Here is a 12,522-nt window from a genome sequence, read left to right as displayed (position 1 = left end):
ACAAAAGGCTGCATCAAACTTCAGAACCTTCCCTACACAGAGTGTATCTCACTGACTGTATTTCCTCTCTGCTTTCCTTTCCTGTTGCAAAAGTATTTTGTATCTACAGTCAGAGCCCTGCTAAGAGGGACAATCCATAGCCATGGCCTCACTTGACTTCCTTTCTGACTGAATCACTGTGGCAGGCAAAGCTAAAGCGTGGGCTGCTGTGGCTGCCACTGGCCACTCAGCTCCTTGCCACCTCCCTCGAGTGACACACGTTGCCTCGGATCACTTGACTGCTCTTGGCGTGAATGGATTTTGTTGCACCTACCTGTAAGGCACAACCCTTTTCAAAGTGGCAGCTTAAAGCCATGGCAAAGACAAAATTGGTTGGTGCCAGGATTGGTTCCACGTGCCATATAAATTCCACATTGTTTTTTGATAATGTTTTAAAGGGGTAAAAACCAAAAACCCCAAGAGGTGCTTATTTGGTTTTGTGCAATGAAGGGTACCAGGGATCTGGCCAGAGGCTGTCAGCCTTAAGCAAGGCTTTTGTTTAGAGGTACCTATGAAAAGCTGACTTAAAATCAGGGAACACTGACCAGCCAAAGATATGTCTCTTTCGATAGCAACCTCCTCTCTTTTGAGCTGAATTTTGAGTTTCTCCCAAGATGTGAAGTCGTTTTTTTTTTCCTCTGTGTAATGAAAACCTTTCAGAAAACTTCTGGGCACTACTTTTGTGTAGCAGCAAGGGATTAAGTCTTAAAGAAAACCATTAAACAATTGTTTTAAACAGATTTGAAGTGTTTATATTGGACCACTTTTTGGCACTCTCTTTATTTCTTCTTAAAGACAGGAGCATCAGTTACTATGAGTACAACTGTGCAAGGCCACAGGCAGCTGTTAAATCATATGAAAGAAATGAAAACTTCTTTCCTGGGCCTAATAGTGCTGTAAATTGTGTGATCTGGAGTTTTAGGAACTTGTAGGGTTAGCAGTAATAACCAGCAGTCCTGTCAAACTTTGTCATAGCTGGCTTAAAATGCAGGGGGAAGCATGGAATTATACCTGCCCAAAGTAGTCTGCTTTGGGGCCTTTCCAGAAAGCTGAGGAATACAAAGAATGAGAAAGCAAATCTTTCAGGCTTATATCAAACATCTTTCTAGCTGTCACTGAAATATTTGCAGCTGCCCGTGTAAAACCAGCCTGTTATTGGCACCGCATTTTGATTCAGTGCACAAGGGTTAAAATTTTCACTACAGTTATGCATGATTTTTGTTTAGTTTGTAGACTTTGCTTTGACAGACAGCAAGTGCCCTAATTTAAAGAGCAGAGGTGGCTTCAGTTTTTAATTTGCACTGCTGATAAATGACCTCTCCTGTGCTTGACTGGGTAAGTAAATTGAAAGTATCTGTGATAATTTTTCTTTTTTTCCTTCTTTCCTTTTCCCTTTTTTTTTTTTTTTTTTTTTTTTCAGCTGGGGGTTAGGAATGCAAGAATTTCCCTGTGATTAAAAAAAACCTAATCTACTTCTTTGGTTTTCAGCTGAGCTATATAGGGCTGAACTTCAGTCCTAGAGATCAGGGTGAGTACAAGTATTGCGCTTTAACTCTCAGTCTAGTTTGTTTTAAAACCAAACAAGAAATGTGCAGAATCTTATGTGATTTCCACCCTGATTTTCAGGATGGAAATAATGGTGGTTCCTGGGAATTTTCCTTTCTGTGCTTATAGTTACTGTGCTTCAAAACTTGGCCTAGAATTGACTTGAACTTTAATATCACTCAGCTGAAGAAGGCAAGTGATTGTTCAGTTATTTCCAGTAAACTGAGAATGCTGAAAAGAGAGGAGAGGATTTTAATAAAATAGCATGGCCTGCTTTTAACTTAGAAATAATGGTGCTGCTCTGAACCTGTAAGTGAAGGTTAAAGAAAACCCTCAGAAAAGGACATTGGTTTTCTACTCTGACACAACAGGACTAATTTCCTGATGCACAGCTCTGCCAGAAAAGCTTCTCTGGGCTATAAATGCCATCCTCTGCAACTGTGCCATGTGCTGAAGACTTAAGGTGGAGAAACTGTTTCAGACAACAAGTTTGACTTTTTTTAAACTTAGATCAGGAATTTGCAGGAAGTTCCTGAGCTGAGTTTGGATCACAGCAGAGTTCAAAACAGGAAAGCGAGGAGGAAGGCGCTGAGCATGTGGCTGTGCCGTCAGCCTCTAGTGCATTCAGGGCCACGACAAGTAGCACAAGTGTTTCTTCTTCATGCTTCCACTTTCTTAACTGTGAATTTAGTGTGTTAGCTACAGTTTAAGTAGGTTGTTTAAGATAATTACATTTCAGAGACCATTACTCAGTATTTTTTACTCTTGTTTGTGTCACACAATGGTCATCATGTGTTTGAAATTGAGGGTTCATATGGAAATAATCCAGTGCGCAATGGCTGTGTTCTTATTCAGATGGGTTTCTGTTATTTTTCTATACATCGAGTTCTGTCTAAAAGGAAAAAGAGATTACAGTGGTATTTGGGGTATTTCATTGTCATGAGCCACCCACAGCATAGCTGACTTCCCAGTGAAAGCCTGACCACCAGCTACCAAATAAACTTGTGTTATTGTTCCTCTGTTTAAGCAGCACTTCCAGTGGACTTTTCCTTCATTTATCTGCATTGTGCTGATACCAGTAATTTGCTCCCTGTGAGCCTCCTGAGCTCTGTCAGGCAATGTTTCCATCACACTGCAGATGGTTTTGCATGAGGGGTTTGGCAAGGCAGTCTGTCAGTGTTCTCTCCAAGTAGGCAGCATGTATTAGCTGGCTCTTTTCTCCCTCCTGGCCCTATCTCCTGTCTTTTCTTACAATGAAGAGCACATTGCACAATATAAAGGTAAAGTGTAAACTAATTTGTTGTCTTGGGGCTTTGAAGGATGGGTAGGTAGGCTCCTGAGCATGGTGGTCCCCACAACATGTCCATCTTTCCCAGCTAAACCCAGCTTTGCCAACTGCTGCGATACAACACGAGCTCCCAAGATTGCACCTGGTTTTACTATTGGTGTTCACATAATTTGCAAGTTGCTTCAGGTGGCTGCCTGGGCTTGCAGCTGAAACGTCCTTATCTGTTTATTATAGCACTCTCAAGGCACTCATTTAATCTGCTTTGGTTGTTGCCGGAGGCCTTTTGAGGGAGCAGGAGTTCTGTCCTCATCCTCTCTTGGCATCTTCCTGCCCTGGAACTGAGGGTGGCTATTATCTCCCAGTGCACACTCCTCTGAGTGGCAAACGGGTGGGATGACTGCTGTCTGAAGTCCCTGGTGTACCCAGCGGATGCAGGCTTGCATTGCAGAAAGTGGAGGTGGGACCTAGAACCAAAAATTGCTGAGTTTCTATGAAGATTATCTGTCTCTTATATATCCATAAAAAGCCAACTGCTCTGATACCAGCTTTCAACATCACAGCCACACCCCCTTCTTGACATTATAACATCTTTTTTACCAGAAATCTGTTATATTGTAGATCTGCTCTAAATTTAGATCTGTCCTAGACACACTCTAGCCTAACATCCATTATCAGTTGCTGCTTCATTATTTAATACAGCTCCCATGTTATGAAACTCATCTTGGTTTGTGTTTGCTCTGGCTTTTTCCTCTTTTTTTGTGCTTTCTTATATTTTAACCAAATGATGTGTTCATTCTAAAAGGAAAATATTTGGAAAGTAAAGCTTTGTAAGGTGTAATTTTGTATTGTTGTAACTAGGTCCTCAGGGTTTATATATTTAAACAGTTGGAATTTTTCTTCCATGCTGCAGCAATGAGCAAGTATTCCCATCCTTTACCCCGTAAAGGTAAGGCACTGTTTTCCTGAGCACTGGTACAAATATTCCCTTCTTCATTAATACTGGTGGTGGTTCAATCATCAGCATCAAGTTTCCTTTCTCCTAGTACAGGACAAACTCTTCACAATAAACCCTGACTGCCTGACAAATTTGCAGAGCTTGGAACTTCTTTTTCCATTTAATACTCTTGTTTCTGGCAACTGACTTGTAACTGTGTAATGGTGTCCAGTTGAAAGTTAATAATCTCATCTGCTTTTCAGAGTACTTTGCAGCAGGCTCTAGACAGATTGTCAGTTCCCCTTAGCTAGCAGTGCTTGAGGTGATCATTTCTGTCCACTGTGTGTTTGCCAAAAATGAAGCAGTCCATCGCATGCCTTTTTTCCCCCTCTGTGTAGTAATATTATCTTGATCTGTGGAGCTTAGCACAGCTTGCTTGACTGGTCTTAAGCTCAACATGGCTTCCTGCTGCAGGATTTTAGAGACAGACAGTTCTGTCTGCAGCATCAGAGTCTGAGCTCCAGGTTGTGTGCAATCTTCAGAAATTGAATAGATTTATCCAGGGATAAGTTCAGGTCTCCTAGTAGTTTCCCTAGGGCTGCCGCTTTGGGCTCCCACTGCAGTCTGATTCCTTTTCAGGCACTGACAGTGTCAGGGAGCCGGGTCAAGATCATCCCTGGATCTGTCACAACCTCAAAACTGCACTGTACTTCTCATCTCATCCCAGACCCTTCTTATTCCCTCCTCTGCCTGACTCATCTGGCAGTTGCTAAGGGTACCAGGTACATCACTTTGCCAAGTGACTGAGATCCTCTTCATTGCTGCGAGCAAGTTTTCCCCTCATTTGCTGCTTAAATATTTCCATTCCAGTGGGTCTCTATGTACTCAATACCATAATATTCAACAACTTCTGTCTTCCAGGTGTGTGTAAACCCAAACTATTCTTTCCATCAGTTCTTCTTGGGGTCTGATGTTTGAGAACTGTGCAGGGCAGAAAGTGCTTGGACCCACGCCTTCCGTGTCTGGCGAGCTGGTCCCAGGGCACACAAGGGGCTGAAAATGCACTTCTGCCTGATGGACCCCCTTGCTCAAATCAGGCTTCTGGCAGCCAAACCACCTGCTTGTGGACTCACCCCTGCCTTCTGGCCACTATACATGCATGGATTCAGCTGCTATCCTCTGAGAGGAATATGGTGGGGACAGTATTTATTTTGCAAGCTCCAAAACCATTTTTGTGTGCAATAAAGTGTAACAAGTAGTTACAGTGGAAAATAGCTGGAGAACCCTTTTTTAGTATAAGCTTCTGTATGCATATTAAGTATGCCTATATGCATGTAAAAATAGTGAAAATACATTAATATGTGTCTACATGGCATTCTTGGTGGGGTATCTTATCAGAGGGATTATGGTCCGTGGGCCATATTTTACACTTAGAAAAAGACAATTAAGTCCATATTTATTGATGAGAATTGTATGCTGGTAAGTGAAGTTATTTTAAGGGTATTGATAAACAGCCTGCAAAATGAGGTATATCCAAACAGGCAAACTGCTGTGTATGGGTGTGTTTATGTGCAGTCTTTGTTAGTCCACTTGTATATGTTGGTGTCATTAAATGGGCACCTTTGTGCTCATTTGCTGCTGCACACACATGCACAGAAGCAGATTGAGTATAATCTCTTTGTCATTTACTTTGCTAATTTGCTGTTAATCAGCGCTCTGTGTGTATTTGGTTCATCTGTGGAGTTTAGCAATGACATTTTATGTGTTTGGCAAAGTGAGGTGCATTGTTTTGAAGAGCCAGCTGTCCTCTGTGGCTTTCTGGCCCAGCTGTGACCAGTACTGGGTGCTGCAGGGTCCAGCTAGGCACCAAGGCAGCAGCCAGGACAGGCAGAAAGCAACCCCTGTCTGGGGGCTGGGATCTTTTCCTGGTCAACCTCTGTCTTTCAGCAGCTGAAACTCACCCGTCACAGACCTTTTTCTCTAGGACTGTATTTACCCACCAAGCTTGATAGGATTTTTTTGTCTGTCCAGGCAGATCTGAGGTTTTTCAAGAAGATAAGAGATTAATAAATTTTGGATTATCGTATCTGAGAAATACAAAGCAGGAGCTTAATTCCTCAAAGTTTGGGTTAGGACAGTGTTGATATCAGTGGGGAGCTGTGGAAGATCATCACTCTTTGGAGAGGAAAGATGGTCCTGTATTTTGCATAGAGACACTGAGGGGGAAAAAAGATGAATGAACTTCTTGGGTTCTCTGGGGACTAGCAACAATAAAGGACTTTCTAGATGAACAGACTTATTTGCAGCACTGAAGCCCTGTTTGTGCACCCTGAGCCTCACTGCAGGTTGTGTGCAACTTGCAGTAAAGGCATTGCCTTACCAAGGGATAAATATGATCTCTTGGCAGTCTCTCTAGGTAATCTCTATCAGTAAAGGGTTCAAGGCACCTCTGTGCTCCATTACCCTTCATTCTGCTTTGCTCTCCTTCTCCACTCTGTGGCATTTACAGCTGCTACCATGTAACTGCTTTGTTGGTGGGATAGTCAGAAAGTGGGACTACCCTGACGTGACGGCAGAGGGATGGCCAACAGGCTTAACGCTTTGCTTGTCTTGGACCTCAGAACACTTTCTGTTTTCTCTGTTTCTGTACAAAAAATGCCAAGTCAGGAATGGTGTTATATCTTTCTCTGGATTATAAATGGTTCTTAAAAAATCAGAAAAAAAAAATCCTGGCTTAAATCAGGTTTGTTTTAATATTAGTTTCTCAGTGTTTGTTCTCTTTTTCTACATGTTTAAATTCAGATGTTTACTGGTTTGAACTGAAATCACACCTTCCCTTTGCTGCCTTTCTTGACTGATTACATCAGCATCACAACCTCAGAAGACTTTCTGTCTCCTGGAGGTAGGCGCTGGTCCTGAATGGTGTTGTCCTCCTTATTGTGCCCTGAAGCCCTGGAGCTGCAGTTCCTTCTGGTTACATGCCAGAGGCAAGTGCACATGTCATGCACCACACTGCTCTGATCCAGGGGTTGTTGCCAGGGCTCAGCAGAAAGCCTTCCAGCTGAAGGAGCAGTTACTGAAACCTACCGGGGACAAAATGTAAATGAGGAAATCACCTGGTGTCTTCAATACTGTGTGATTGCAGGGATGTGTAAAGAGGAAGGATCCTTAATTAAAAACTTTCAGAAGTCTTAATGAAATCAGGTGTCTAATCCTGGAGGTAGAGCTGCTTTTGACTAGATAAGGCATACTGGCCTCACATGAAGAGAAGGAGCTCAGTTGAAAATCAGCTCTGGTTTCACATTGAATGAAAGTCTCCAGAGATGGAAAGGGGTTTGAATAATAACACTCAAAGTTAGCCATAGTGTTTTGGTAGTGCAGTTGAATTATTAAAGCACAATTTGAATTATATTGCCTCTATCAAGGCAAGGTCCAGATGCAGGAGTCAAAACCTGTCAACATTCATCAGCAGATGAAGCAGGGGGTTGTCTCAAATGCACGTTGTCTGCTTCATGCAAATTTGGATGGATGGATGGATGGATGGATGGATGGATGTGCCCATCAGTGCACATTTCTGTTTAGCTACTGTGCAGCCCCCACATTTTCTCTCCTTTCCTCCTCCGCAAACAACCTTCACAAATCTAATTTTTGTTCTTCAAATGTTGGCAACAGTAAGTTATAGGGGGAAAAACAAAGAAGTAATTTCTTTGTCCATTTTTCTTGATGTTCTCTCTCAGGCCTTAATCTGGAGTTTGCAAATTCTTCACCCTGCCTGGGTGTTCCTTCGCTTGGCTCGAAGTGCACGTTCATGTAACCTGCCAAGTATTAGCACAAGTCCTTCAGAGGGCAAGAGGCATAAAAGGGGAAAGGAAGCTTAACAAACTGGGAAAGAGTGCCTGCAGGAATAGAAAAAGAAGGTAGACATATCAGGAGCAGGTATAGTGCTGTTCTTTTAGTCCAGTTTTGTTTAAACCAGCCAGATTTTGAGTTTGTGTCTTCTGAACCAGTAATGTGCAGCACACTGGAAGTAATATAATATCCATGTACCACACGGATATCTGCAGCAGCCGATATTGCACTCATGTTGATGGATAAAAGTGACAGTTGTCATATATAGGTGGAATGACTGTATGCTGGCTTTTTTTTGCTTTTTTGTAGTTCAGAACTTAGTTTGGAACAATCCCATTTCTCCAGCAGTTGTGGGTGGTGGCAGAGCACAGGAGATCACAGAGAAGGAGTGACACACTGTGCATCCTTCATGTCTGTATTCTACTGAGTAGCTGTTGTTAAAAACAAACCAAAACAAAAAAAGCTCCAGAGAACAGGAGCAGTGTTGACTTGTGTGTGTACAAATCTCCTGCTTCCTTCCTTCATCTATTTGTGGATCAGAGGAACAGCCTCCCTCTTTCTCCATTTATGCCCCTATCTTTTAAGTGGTGTCTAATGAGGTCTCCTCAACTTTGGAAACACAGTTATCAGGAAGAGATAATACCCTGAGCTCATGTGGTCAGAATTGCATTAAGAGGATGTCTTACATCTAACTACCCTGGTGTGGTGCGATGGAGAGACAGAAAGTTTCATAAAGTTTGAAGTTTGCTCAGTTTCATGGTGGTAGAAGGAGATGGGTTCCAGAGCTTCAGCTGGGCACCTCCAAGAGCATGAGGAGCATATGAGATCTCTTCTCTGATCAAGAAAGGAGAAAAGGTTAGAAGCCAGCACCAGACATGAGCTCATATTTTTGTAGTTGAAGTGGAGAATAACCAAAAAATCTGGAAGGAGCTGGTATTACAGCACAGGCTTCTAAAAGTAGTTGTTAATCAGAGCTAATCTGTTTAAGGAAGTAAAATGATGAAAATACCCTTGGCTTGTGGATGGAAAATGTCTGTTACCACAGATGTAACTCTCTTTTCTAATTTAGCAATTCACAGACTTTCATCCCCATCCCTCACCCCCAATAAAATCCATGGATCAAAGGAGTAGAAAGTTGTGGCTCAGCCTCACTGCTGCTGAGGCTTTGAAACAGCAAGTGAGCTGTCAGGATGTTGCAGCACACAACCACATCAAAAAGCAGTGATGATATTAACATATCCTTTCTATCTAGGTTTCTAGGTGAGTGTTTTCCAGGGTTTATCCAGGATGGCACTGGGCACTAGCCTGTTTTGACCCGTTCCTCCATTCATCTCCTAAGAAATTCCTCAGAAAGTATCTTGGCTGTGGAGTAAAGGGGAGTTTGTGTAATGTGAACCTTAAAGGGAAATAATGATATTTCTCCCACATAAAATGCATTATTGTGGTAAGGAGGTGCAGTGGGTTTTAGGTAATCATTAACTTATGAAAAAAATTATTGTTGGAATGAAGCAAACAGGCTTGGTGGGGATTTGTTTGTTTGTTTGTGGGGGTTTTTGGCTGGTTTTGTGTCTCCCCTTCTCTCCCCCAAAGTCACAAGTTTATATGGAGTAAAAGGTGTCTGTGTGCCTTGGTAAAAGGCTGTTGCTTCTGGAACTATTAGTACAATTTTATGTGTAAGCAGTACCTGTGATTACTGTTTCAGGTGGCTGAGATGTTGCCATCTCTGACTCTCTAAATGGAAGTTAATCTATAGGAATCTAAACAGACCTGAAGGTGCTAGACCTTAACTGGGATGCACCAGTCAATTTAACAGAATCACAGGAGTGATTGCTTATGCTGCAATGAGTCCCAGGCTTTGTAAATGGATTATGTGTGTAATTTTAGCTCTGACTCTTGAGATTTAATGCTCATGTGCTTTCTTCCCAGCCTCCCCTCAAAATTCCTTACTGATATATGTTGGTAGCAAATAGTAGGTTGGTATACATAAATGACACCTAGGAAATTTCTGCAACCCTCACAGTCTCTGGGACAGCAAAACCAAAGTCAGTAGCTTCCAGTTCACCTGCCTGAATTATAGAAGACTTAGTTGCATACCAGGTGTCTGAGACTGAGACACCTTAGTGAGCAGAGAGTAATAAAGCATGATCCTTAGATATGGAGTTACCCAGAAGCTCTCGAAGATTTTACCAGCAGTGTTAGTGACTTCTCACTGCCAGACATACCTTTTTCCATCAGCAACCTGGGACTTCTGCCTTCCAGTATTTGGAAGGGTCAAGGTTTCCCCAGTGTGTTGTCTTTGACCTTATCAGCTGATATACAGGGAATGGTTTAGGTTCTTTAGTGTGACTAGAATTACCCTTCCCGTTGCGAAGTGGCATGGGAGAGATTCAATAAACCATTGCAAACAGCCCCTTCCTTCAGTTTTGTTCATTCTCTGTTACAGATTCAATGCAAACCAGATGAATAAGTTACCACGTGGTTTTGGCATTTTGCTGGAAGAGTTGAATATGCAGGGTTTTTATTGTAGTCTGGATTTCTTGCTGTTTAAAAATATGTGATATAAAGGCAGGGAGCTTAGAAAATATTTTGCAGATACTTATAAGAGGGAACATTGCTCTTGAGAGTGTCTCTATCCTGCCCTTCCAAACAGTTCGCTAAATCAAGAAAACAAAAAGCTCAGATAAACCTTCACGTGGCCCAATGAATTGAATCCCAGTTTGTTGATGGCTCTTTCCAAATGATGTGTTGATTTGCTTGTCTCTGTCCTAAAATGCTTGACCTAAAGGTCAAGATGCTGTATCTTTAGGATGTTGACAGAAATAAGTGTGGCTCCACATTATTCAATTAGGATGAAATGTGCTGTGGAGGATTAACAACATATTCTTTGTACTTTGGCAAACAGTATGGGGTGGTGTTTGGATTCAGATTTTTCTTAAGATCTAATGATTTCCACTCTGTGCCATGTGTGATGAAACTGGATTACCCAGTCAAAATTGCAGAAGTTCTCTGAAGTCTCTTAGGCCTGAGAGAGAACCTCCTTACCAAGCAGATTTTAATCCATTACAGCCTTTAGCTGCTGCGTTACCAACAAGCCCCATTCATGATGTGTGGGAGTTATGGGGGTTCTGTGGTAGAGTGGCCTCATTTGAAGATGATTGCAAAACTCATGGATTTTAATGGCAACAGGAGGGGCTGTTTAAGGAGATTATGTAAGCCCTTCCTCTGCTGTTGGTCCATGTCCTTTGTAGTTCTCCATTATGCAAAATCTCCATCGTAAAAATTATTCAGAGCACAGCTTTGCCCAGTCTTTTCAGAAATTGTTTAGATATTGTCTGTGAATTTGTTTAACTACTTTTTTAGCCGGCTGATACTATTAACATCCACAATCTCCTGTGGCAGCAAGTCAAAGAAGCTCCTTACCTTCTGTGTAAGGAATAATCGTTCAGCTTTTTAAAGCTGGTTTCTAGACACTTTCCTTGAGTGTCATCTTGTTCCTGCAATTTGGGTTTGGTGAAAAACAGCTTGTCAGTCAGCATGGCCACCAGCTGTCAAATTATGTCATTGATATTGATATTAATATTGCACTGTATGATATCCCCCAGCTTTTCCCTTTGCAAGTTGAAGAGTCCCAGTCTCTTACAATCTCTACTTTTTTGGGCAACTGCATTGTCCCCTTAATCACTTTAGTTACCCTTCTTCATCCTTTCTTTAATTTCACTATGTCCTTCTTGAAATGCAGAGACCCAAGCCACACACAATTTTCAGGATATAGGCTGACAACTTCTTATGTGGTGGTAAAATGTTCCTTTCTGTGCTGTCCTTTTTACCCTGACTGATGATGCCCAACATGTTGTTTTCCTTCTTTCTCATCCTGTATGCTGAGTTGGAACCTGAGAACTGTCAATGATCACCCCAAGATCTCTTTTCTCAGTTGTAACTGCCTTTTCCAAACTTCACATTGTGTGGGCACAAGTAGGCTATTTCCTTTAGGTTTATTTCCTTGCCTGACTTGACACCAAATCTGACCTGCCATCTTTCTGCCTGCTCAGCTCTCCTGAGCTGGTAAAGTTCAGAATGGCATGTGGACCACAGTCTGTAAACAGGAGAAACTGCTGCTGATGAAGTCTGTAGATAAAGAAATTGCAAAATATTAGTTCTGGGTGTTGACAAACATGCCACTTGTGTCTGTGCATCAGCTGTGCTTGAGAAACAAGTGGCTTGTAAAGGATGCCAGCCCTGATGGCTGGGTACCACACCTGGGTTTGTCACAGAGGTCAAGCATAAATAACCCTGTCCAGTAGATAGGGAGAGCTGGAATCCAGAGCCAAGATGTACAAGAGGTCCCAAGCCACATCTAGCTGCCAGCCATAAGATTAACTGTCTTCATAATGTACCTTCTGGAAATTAAAATGATTTTCTAAATAATTGACCTAAATGCACTTGCAGTAAATCTGCAAATCTACCTGCTTCTTAAGCTTGGGATGTTATGGCTGCACCATTAATTTCAGAGCTAGCAGTAAACTAATGAGGTAAATTACCCAGCTGGTCTCATGTGACTGCAGCGACCACCCTGACACAGCAGCCAGCTTGCTTTCTTTCCCTAGTGTCTGTACAATAGCAGAGCTGAAAGTCTGGCTTCAGTATCTCTGCACTGCACACAGTCTGCAGTGTGAGGCTGTGTGTATTAATGTGTCCTCAGAAAGCTGGTTGGGCTAAATCAAACAAAATCTAGCTATTGCAAATATGTTAGAAAACATTTACTGTTTAAAAAAAAATGTTTGTTTGATATTGTGGACCAATACTGGTGATTTTGGAGATGTACATGCTGTCTGTGTGCATTCTACTTCCAGGTGCTACAATGTGCTGG

The sequence above is a fragment of the Aphelocoma coerulescens genome, chromosome 2 (genome assembly GCF_041296385.1).
Source record: "Aphelocoma coerulescens isolate FSJ_1873_10779 chromosome 2, UR_Acoe_1.0, whole genome shotgun sequence".
In the NCBI taxonomy this organism is placed as follows: domain Eukaryota; kingdom Metazoa; phylum Chordata; class Aves; order Passeriformes; family Corvidae; genus Aphelocoma; species Aphelocoma coerulescens.
The sequence above is the reverse complement of the archived record's forward strand: the minus strand, read 5'-3'. Positions refer to the sequence as shown.